Genomic DNA, 10,587 nt, shown 5'->3' with positions numbered 1-10,587 from the left:
GAAGAGGGTTGAAAGGGTGGCAGCCTCACAGCAGCCTGAGGCGGTGTGAGTCTGAAAAGAGGTCCAGGGGGCTCAGCAGGGGCTGCTGAGGGGGGTGAAAGCAGTACCCTTTCCTGTGCTTTGAGAAAGGCATAACACTGGAACATAAGGTGATGATCGCCGTACTGATATTAAATACTTCATCAGACTGTGCCCTGTGATAGAGCAGGCAGGCCTTATCCCTCTCATCGAAAGTACAGGAAAGCAGCTCCATGTATGGGAGAGAAGGAAGGAAGGAAGAGAGAGAGGGAATGAGAGAAGGAGGGAAAGAAGGAGGGAGGGAGGGAGGGAAGAACGGAGAAAAGAAGTGGGGGGAGAGAGAGAGGGAGGTTGGTTTGGAGATTAGCCTGATGGCCCTCAGCCAGCAACACTGCTCCCTGGAAAGATCTCAGGGTCCACAGTCCAAGTGACTTAGGTCCCTTCAGCCTCTGTCACTATCATGGGAACAAGGACAAAACCTTGCTGGTCAAGTTTAATAAGAGCTTTTGTATTTTGAATGGAAGTTCTTTATCAGATATGAGTTTTGAAACTATTTTCTTCTATCTGATTTAAAAGACAACTGCATAAAGCAATTTTAAACAGCCATGTTTCCAAAGGTCACATTTGGAGGCACTGGGGGTTAGGACTCCAATATATAAAACTGTGTGGCGGAGGGAGGGGAGGCATGATTCAACCCACAACAACCAGCGTGGATCAGCCCACCACCAGACTACCCCTAGACATATGAGCCAGCCCAGGTAAGATCAGCAAAGCCAACAGGCTGACCACCCAGACATGTGAGCAATAAATGCTTCTTGCAGCAGGCCACTGATATTTTAGAGTTATTTGTTATGTAGCATCATTACGATAATAAATGACTGGTATATGGACTGCAGACATAATCTGAGAACTCAAAGTTAGGTTTTTTTTTCTATCTCTTAATGGGACAAAATGCTCCCCTAAATAAAGAGGGATGTTAGCTATATTATCCAGCACTTCCCTATGCTTTAAGTTTATCTTATCTACAACACTGCACAAAAAGAAGCCACTGCATCCTTTTCCTATATGAGGCAACTCATTTTCCATACCCTCTATCGCGAGGTTCCTGCCCCTGTGAAACTTAGGCCAAGCTCTGGAGGAAATCTGGACGAGGGATGGAGACAATGTGAAGAAGGAAAGTGATAATGAATTAGATCAATCATTGTTTGAAAAAACAACATCAATACCTGAGAAAATCAGAACCACAAGCCAGCTCTGTTCTAGGCTTTGAAGCAGTGAATTTTACACAAATGGGGGTTCCCGTCCATTCCAATGCAGTAACTGTTGGAGCATAGCATAGGAGGACAGCCGCCATAGCAACGAGAGGTCGGTACTCAGGCAGGATCAGGAAGTACACCCTGGCCATTCAATGGTTATTGGAGAAGGAAATTATCACCGAATGGCTTCCAAGGTGGTCGGGAGAAAGGTGCCATTCAACAGCGCAAGAGAGAGCCCTCCAAGGACTCCAACAGGCAAAGAGCAGTGTGGTAAGGCCAGGGCCTGAGTCAGACGATTTTGAGGTGATATTGCCAATTACCACTGAGCCAATAATTGGTTTATGCTTAATCACTACTGCTTCCACCTTCCTATTTGTACCCGCTGCTTAAAATGGAAATCACTGGGTAACGTTTGAGATGATGTTGAGGATGGGTTTTATTTTAAAGTCTGACAACATCCGTATAGAGGACTTGCTAATGGCCTGGGATCTGGGGGTGTTTTTTCACAGCACACTAATGAGAGTCTCGTCAATCTCGGAACCGCCCACCACGAGGAAAGGACAATAAGCCACCAAACAGACTATCGTAGAGATGCTGAGATAGACTAAGAATAGTTCAAGGACATGAGATTATGCAAGTATGACTAATCCATTATTTTTCATTGGAAGAGGAAAGAAGGGGGAAAACTCATAATGTGACCTACTTTACCCATCTATTGTAGTAGGGGAAAACAGTTGTTATGGTGTCTACAGGAAATGGCATTATACCTAAGTAAAGAAGAGATACTTTTGAACTTGTTCAGACTCCCTCTGACATGTTAATGTCATACAGTCACATAACATTTTGTTAAAAACTGCTTATAAATAAAATAAGCCATCAGCTCCTCTAATTAATCTCATTTTGGGATCTTTGAAACAGTATTAAGCTACCGATTATAGTATAAAAGATGTTAATGACAAGAAAAAAGAAAAGGTGCTAATAGTTCTCTATTAGCCTGGACTCTAACTCTGTATTCACACAAAATGGAGAAAATGCCTACCTAATGTACATATTGAAAACACATCAGAGAAGAAAAAAAAGAAAAGGATATATTATAGATCATTTCAAGAGTCCAGGGAAAGCTTATAGATTCTTGAAATCAAGGGTTTGGGAATCTTTGTTGTTGTTTTTTATTTACATAAATAGTCCAAATCTATAGTAATTTAATTTATTGATTCAATTTTTAAAGTTATGAGTAGAATCAAGTATGAGTAGACAGTCACTCTCTTAAATTACATCATCAGATTTACCACTACCCATAGAATAAAGTCCCCTCTATTACATTCTATTGTTCATAGGTATTTACAAGGTCAGATCAGATGAAGGAGTGAGGAATACAGCCTACTTAGTAAGAGGAAATGAAAAGTCATATAACAAAAGGAGTGCATAGGAGAGTTGGGGCCATTATTGCAATATACTAGAGTCTCTGTGAATAATTTCTCTTATTCAATAGGTATTACTTATAATTTCTAATTCTATATAATTCTTTATAATATACATTAGATCCTCCGGTTATGTTGAAGATCCGTTCCTACAGCACAACTTAACATGATTTTCACCTTAAGTCAGAACCCACCTACATAAGCACCTACGTCACTCACATGGAGCACATACACAGCAGCAATGAAGTGAAACAGTAAAAGAAAATTTAAAAGAAAGATAAAAATTCCTGACCTTTACTTGTGGTAAGTAAATAACAAAAACCACAAAGCACATATGTACATATGTTGAAATGACGGAACTTTTTTTTATAAATACTGTAAATGGGAGATGGTGACATAACCACAAAATGATGTACAATGTAACCCAAGGCCTGTCTGTACTAGAGGCCTGGTGCACGAAAATTCATGCACTTAGGGGAGGAGGGGTTCCCTCAGCCCAGCCTGCACCCTCTTGCAGTCCAGGACCCCTCAGATGAAGTCCACCTGCCCATTTAGGCCTGCTCCCCAAGGGATTGAGCCTAAGCTGGCAGTCAGACATCCCTCTGGCTGTTCAGGAACCCTCAGCAGATGTCCACCTGCCAGCTTAGCCTAAGCTGCTGTCGGACATCCGTAGCACTGCCAAGGAAGTGGGACAGGCTCTCAATACCACTGCTGCACTCGCCAGTGTCAGCCCAACTTATGCCTGAGGAGAGCTCTCCTTGTGGGAGTGCACTGACCACCAGGGGGCAGCTCCTGCATTGAGCGTCTACCCCCTGGTGGTCAGTGCACATCCTAGCGACCAGTCATTCCCGGTCATTCAGCCTATATGGTCAATTTTCATATTAACCTTTTATTATATAGGATAATTTATATATTCTTTATAATGAAAAAATCTCTCTCATCAGACCTAACTTACTTTTTCAGTTTATCTCCCATTACTTTTCTCTTTCCCCTACTTATAAATTAGTCTGGACCCTTTATTTATGTGAAAGAATGCTTTCACATAAATTATCTCAAGATTGGTGTCATTGACATTGTGCAGTTGTAAAAACAAGACCCTTGAATGTTAAGCAAGCTGCCCTGGGTGATGCACTAAGTGGCAGATGTGGGGATGGCTCTAATCTGGGCCAGGGCTCAAGTCACCTTACCATGCTATCCCTCCAAGTGAGCAGTAACATTTTAACTCACGTATGTGAAAGTGCCTACACTCCAGGAAGGTATTTCTGGGGACAACTTGGGGCTAATGGTAGGCAAACTTGGCTGCTAACTTTTTAAAGATAGTGATCTCAGACACCAGTTAGATTCCCTATGAAACTTTGAGTCAAATTTCAAATGAAACAGTGGAGTCAGTTAATGAGAAATCATACCTTTGACATAAAAACTCACTGGTTGCCCTAGCCAGTTTGGCACAGTGGATAGAGTGCCGGCCTGTCGACTGCTTTGCTGCATAGGGTAATCTTGGTTGTAGGTTCTTGCTATACATGACTTTGAATATTTTTTGCCACTCCCTTCTAGCCTGCATAGTTTCTGTTGAGAAATCAGCTAACATTCATATGTGTACTCCCTTGTAGGTACCCATATTTTCCGGTGTATAAGACGACCCCCTAATTTTACAGTTAAAATATAGGTTTAGGCCTATATTCGCTGTATAAGACTACCCCCCACTTCAAAGAAAAGACTTACTTTGCCGTCAAGATCTGCTGGTAATGTTTGTGCAATTTTGGTCTTTTGCCCCCGATTTTCGGTTGGCTTTTTTTCGGTTCAAAAGTCGTCTTATACGCCGGAAAATATGGTAACTAACTGTTTTTCTCTTGCTGCTTTTAATATTCTTTGTATTTTGCTCTTGGAATTTTAATTATGATGTGTCTTAGTGTGATCCTCTATGGATTCCTTTTGTTTGGGATTCTGTGCGCTTCCTGGACTTGTAAGCCTATTTCTTTTACCAGGTAGGGGAAGTATTTTTGTCATTATTTCTTCTGGGGACAACTTGGGGCTAATGGTAGGCAATTGGTTTTCAATATCTTGCTCTCTCTCTTGTTCTGGCACTCCCATAATTCAGATGTTGGTACTCTTGAAATTGTCCCAGAGGCTCCTTACACTATCTTCATATTATTGGGTTATTTTTTCTTTTGCTTTTCCAGTTGGGTGTTTTTTACTTCTTTGTATTTCAAATCTTTGACTTGATTCCTGCAATTTTCTAGTCTTCTGTGGGATCCCTGTATATTACTTTTTTTCAGTCAGTGTATATTTAATTTCTAGTTGGTCCTTTTTCATATCCTCGAGGGTCTCACTAAATTTATTGGCGGTTTCTAGAAAATTCTTAAAAAACCTTATAACCATGGTTTTGAACTCTATATCCAGTTATTTACTTTCCTCCATTTTTGTCAGAGTGAGGTGCTTTATCAGCAAGAGAGGTCAATGGCAGCAATGGGAGCCAGATTTTGATTTTAAGATCCGTGAGAGAAATGAAAACACAGGGTATCTTCTAATAATGAAATGTCAACATGATCCAGATTTTTTTTTGGGGGGGTGGGCGTTTTAATTACTGATAACTTATTTTGTGAAAATCAATAGTGTCTTAATCCTTGAAAGTATATTTTTCTTTAGAGAAAGACTAAGGGTCGTGCAAAAATAGCCCTAAATTGGTAATCAAAGGACCTAGGGATGTTATTCCTGTTCCCAGCTGCAAACAAGAGGTGTATTCTTGTCTTATTAGAGGTGATTTGAGGAAGCATGTCTATGGGTATGGGGACATGTGACAGAGAAGGGAGTGAAGCCAATAGAGGGTGAGCTATAGCAGGTTATCACTCTGGCCCACTGAGCTCAATCCTTCCAAGAGACCGTACAACACACCTTTGAGCTATTCTACCAGAAGGGTGAAGGAGCTGGGTGTGTATCCACGAGCTCCTGTCTGTCTTTGGCTAAGTGCTGCTCCCTGGTTGAATTTACTCCCAGCAGCCAGAGAAAATCTGGGAGCAAACAACTGCAGGTGCTGCCAGTTGGAAGCCACAGGTTGGGTGCACAGAAGAACGCTGACTCCAGAGCAGGTGCAGAGAGCCAGCAGCCTCTACCGCAAGTTGTGCACCATTGTAGTCACGGTTGGTATTTTTTTAATACATTTTTTATTAATTTCAGAAAGGAAGGGAGAGGAAGAGAGAGAAAGAAACATGAATGATGAGAGAGAAGCACTGATTGGCTGCCTTCTGCATGCCCCCCCCCCTGTCCCCCCTGGGAATCAAGCATACAACCTAGGCATATGCCCTGACAGGGAATCGAATTGACGATGCTTAAACCACTGAGCAATGCCAGTCAGGCTCTGTTGATATTTAGAAATCATATTCTAAAACCTCATACCTTTCAGTGCCATGAAGGCTACTTTAAAATATATGCTTGAGACAATGAACCCAGAATTCATATTGACTCATATTTCTATTTTAAGACAAAAATATACATTTTCCTTCTGCTTTAATTGGTAGAAGGCATAGTCTAAAGAATCAATTCTCGAGGTTTTTTTCATCCTCAGACACCTTTACACTCTTAAAACTCAAGAACCTAAAAGAGCTTTTGCTTGTGTCAGTTATATTTATCAGTATTTACCATATTAAAAATTAATACTGTGGCATTTAAATATATTTATTTCTAAAGCCATTGTAAAATATAGTCTGTATTATATATGAAATGCATAACAGTAAACATTTTTATGAAAAATGACTATCATTTCCAAAACAGTGAGAATAGCATTGCCTTACATTTTTGTGACACATAATTAAAGTCCGGTTTAACAGAACACAGTCCAATTTTCGTAGCTGCTTTCCATCCAATTTGTTGTGATACGTTGTTTTGGGTTGAAGCATATGAAGAAAGCTCAGCCTCACCCACACACTCAGCTGGAGAGGTCTCAGGCCAGTGGTCCTGGGGACACACTTTGAGAATAGCCGCTCTACGACGGATCAGCTGAAACAGAGGCTTTACCCTAGTTCAGTGGTCGGCAAACTGCTGGGGATCATGCCTGCACCCTGGGCGTGTGCCCTGATAGGGAATCGAGCCATGTGTGGCTCTTTGGCCCCTTGAGTGTGGCTCTTCCACAAAATACCACGGCTTGGGCGAGTCTGTTTTGAAGAAGTGGCCTTAAAAGAAGGTTAAGTTTAAAAAATTTGGCTCTTGAAAGAAATTTCAATTGTTGTACTGTTGATATTTAGCTCTGTTGACTAATGAGTTTGCTGACCACTGCCCTAGTTATACAAAGTAAAGGAATGTGTTTCATACCTATAGTTCTGAATAATCATTTAAAATCCTTGTTTAGGCCTACCCAGTTTGGTTCATTGGATAGAGCGCCAGCCTGTGGACTGAAGGTTCCCAGGGTCAATTCCCGTCAAAGGCACATGCCCAAGTTGTGGGCTTGATCCCCAGTAGGGGGCGTGCAGGAGAAAGCCAATCAATGATTCTTGAATTGATGTTTCTCTCTCTCTCCTTCTGCCTTCCTCTCTGAAATCAATAAAAAAATATATATTTAATAAATAAAAAAATAAAATCATTGCTTATAGGGCAAGTTGTGTTATTGATTGAAAACTAGTAGGCCCTGTATTTGCCCGCATTGCAGTGTTAGTTGGGAGCAATTTTTGCATAATTCCTGATCTTAAATGCTTCTAGGTTCAATAACTTTCACAAGAATGGAAAGCAATGCTGATCCATGAAGAGAAACTAAAGAGGAGGAAAGTGCACAGAAACAAAATCACCCATGGAAAAGGACAATGTAATCTATAAATTGAGTTATTGGACAATTTTACTTGTCAGAGAATGTGCACTTAGGAGCATGATAAAATGCTGCTGTAGTTTTATGCTAACATACATAGATATTTCCAGCCATCATAATATCACAATTTGCTCTTTGCAATGTAATTTCTGCTGAGTGATATAAACAACAGCAGCATCCCTAAAGAGTCCTTCAGCTGATTCATAGTAAGAAAAAAATAAAAATATTGACATATGCTCAGAAAAACGAACATTAAAAGCCCACACCCCTATGCCCTGATTTTATGAGATTGTCCATTTTCCCTTACATTTTAAAATCAGTTTCTTCCTTGATTTGACAAACATTTAGAATATCAAGCTCATTTTTAAATGTGGGGTTTTTAAAAGATGTAGAATACACTTAGTCTTCCTTCGTTTTTATAAAATATGAGTGAGGAGAGCAGTACCAAAACACAAATGAATTGATTTATAATGCAGGACACATATAATTACACACATGGACCACAGTCTTATTACTCCATCTAAAAAATACTAAGTTTTTATTTACCAAGGACCAAATAAAATGCTGATTGGGGTTTTATTCAAAGTGACAATAAAAATCAGGGAAACCAAGCGTATCTTCACCCTCCTGGACCCAGCATTAAACATGACTACTTTGCTTCAAAATGGAATCTAGAAAATGGTGTCAGAGGTAATGTCAGTGAATTTTTCAAAGGAAATGGTTTTCAACATATTGGTATCAAAAGAATAGATTAATTGCTTCAACAGAAATGTATCAATTATATGTACTAATAATATTGCTTTCATGCTTTTTAAATCGCCATTGATTCTTTTATGGAGAAATGTTCTGATTAAATTTGTAATTAATATTGATTTAAGGAATTCAACCATTTCTGACAAAGTGTTTAATTATTACTCACCTATGGAGCACTGAGGTAATCGAAACACTAGGCAGCCCTAGCCAGTTTGGCTCAGAGTGTTGGCCTTCGGATCAAAGGGTCCCGGGTTCAATTCTGGTCAAGGGCTCCTCCCAGGCCTGGGCCCAGGCAGGGGCTCATGCGGAAGGCAACCATTCGATGTGTTTCTTCTCTCACACCGCTGTTCCCTCTGTCTTTCCCTCTCTCTTCTACTCTCTCTAACATTCAAAGAAAAAAATCCTCAGGTGAGGATTAACAAACCAATGAACAAGCAAATAAAACCTAGATAAACGATGATATGGGAGCGAACCAGACATCTACAACCTGTGCAATGACCCCACTACGAGGCACAGCCCACACGCCCTCCGTTGTCACCCAGGGTGCGCCAGATTGAGCTGCATGGGGACTCTGAGCTCCTGCAGGACCCCTTAATTCTGCCCTGCAGGTCCCCACCACAGTAATGGGCAGTGACATTCAGAGCAGGAAGTGAGTATAGTCTCCCAGGAGTCATGATGTAACACGATAAGAAAGGGTAATGAGCCGAAACCGGTTTGGCTCAGTGGATAGTGTCGGTCTAAGGACTCAAGGGTCCCAGGTTCAATTCCGGTCAAGGGCATGTACATTGGTTGTGGGCACATCTCCGGTTGGGGGTGTGCAGGAGGCAGCTGTTCCATGTTTCTCTCTCATCAATGTTTCTAGCTCTCTATCCCTCTCCCTTCCTCTCTTTAAAGAATCAATAAATTAAGAAAGAAAGAAAGAAAGAAAGAAAGAAAGAAAGAAAGAAAGAAAGAAAGGAAGGAAGGAAGGAAAATGAAAAACATACCTTGCTAAATTTGGCAATTTTCTCAGATTGTCTTCCAAATGGGAAGATGAAGTATTATCTAGCTAGAACATGTTTAGTCATGAAGATTTCAGGTGGAAAGGTTGACTATTTGCCCACCTGTTTTAAAATAGAATGCCTTGCAGCCTACATATGGAGAGTAAAGTAATGCTCCTTGACTTTTCCAAACTTATTGGGCCAGAGCTGAATCAGAACAAGCCCTCCAGCTCTCAGCCCTGTGTAATTTCCACTTAATGATGTTTTACTGTTAAACAAGAAATTAGCAATTATAACCAATCAATTATCAATAATGTGAACATTATTGATAATCTGTAAATAATGAATTTTAAATCCTGATTGGTTACATTCTGGGCATCAATTTCATCATGTGAGTAAGAATCCAATAAGGACTGATTAAAGCAAGATGATAAAGATATTGTTTTTCTCTCCATCTGGGTAAGCTGTATGATTCAGGGACTTTCTGCAAATAGGCATTCATTAGTCAAATCTCTTATATTTAAATATAATTCATATTATATTCCTCCTTCATGCTCAGGCCCTCTATTTCACCAAGGTTTCATCACTTTCTTGTGTGAAAAGACATCGTGAAAAGAAGTAACTGACCAGTTCTCATTATTTCCTCGTCATTCAGAAATGTCTTCATTAAATCCCATTACTCTTATTCAGGGATAATGACTCCATCTCACATAGAGGCCTAATGTCATTGTGTGTGAACATGCACATATATTCCAGTTTTCTGCTTTAATATCCTTTCTATGTTTTTTTAAATATATATATATATATATATATATATATATATATATTTTTTTTTTTTTTTTTTTTTTTTTTTTTTTTTTTACAGAGAAGAAGGGAAAGGGATAGAGAGTTAGAAATATCGATGAGAGAGAAACATCGATCAGCTGCCTTCTGCACACTCCCTACTGGGGATATGCCTGCAACCAAGGTACATGCCCTTGACCGGAATCGAACCTTGGACTTTTCAGTCCGCAGGCTGATGCTCTATCCACTGAGCCAAACCGCTTTCAGCTATCCTTTCTATGTTTAAACAGCATTTCTCAGCACACCAATAATTTAATGTTATGTATAATATCTGAGGAGAACATACAGTGTCATTGAAACATGTTTCAGGAGCTGCAGGTTCTTAAATCTATGCAAAAACTTAAAAATAATCAGATACTGTGGAAATATTCTCACTGAGTGTGACAGCTCTTTTATGAATTTGGGTGTATTTTTGTGTTAATTAAGCTTTCTTTCGTTTTCAATTTTTAATAAAAAGCTCTACAAAAAATAAAAAATAAAAAAAGCTCTACATACTTACTTTATCTATCTGACACTGAATTTGA

This window comes from Pipistrellus hanaki, assembly GCF_964339955.1.
Source record: "Pipistrellus hanaki genome assembly, chromosome: 8".
NCBI lineage: Eukaryota > Metazoa > Chordata > Mammalia > Chiroptera > Vespertilionidae > Pipistrellus > Pipistrellus hanaki.
This window is presented reverse-complemented; position numbering follows the sequence as displayed.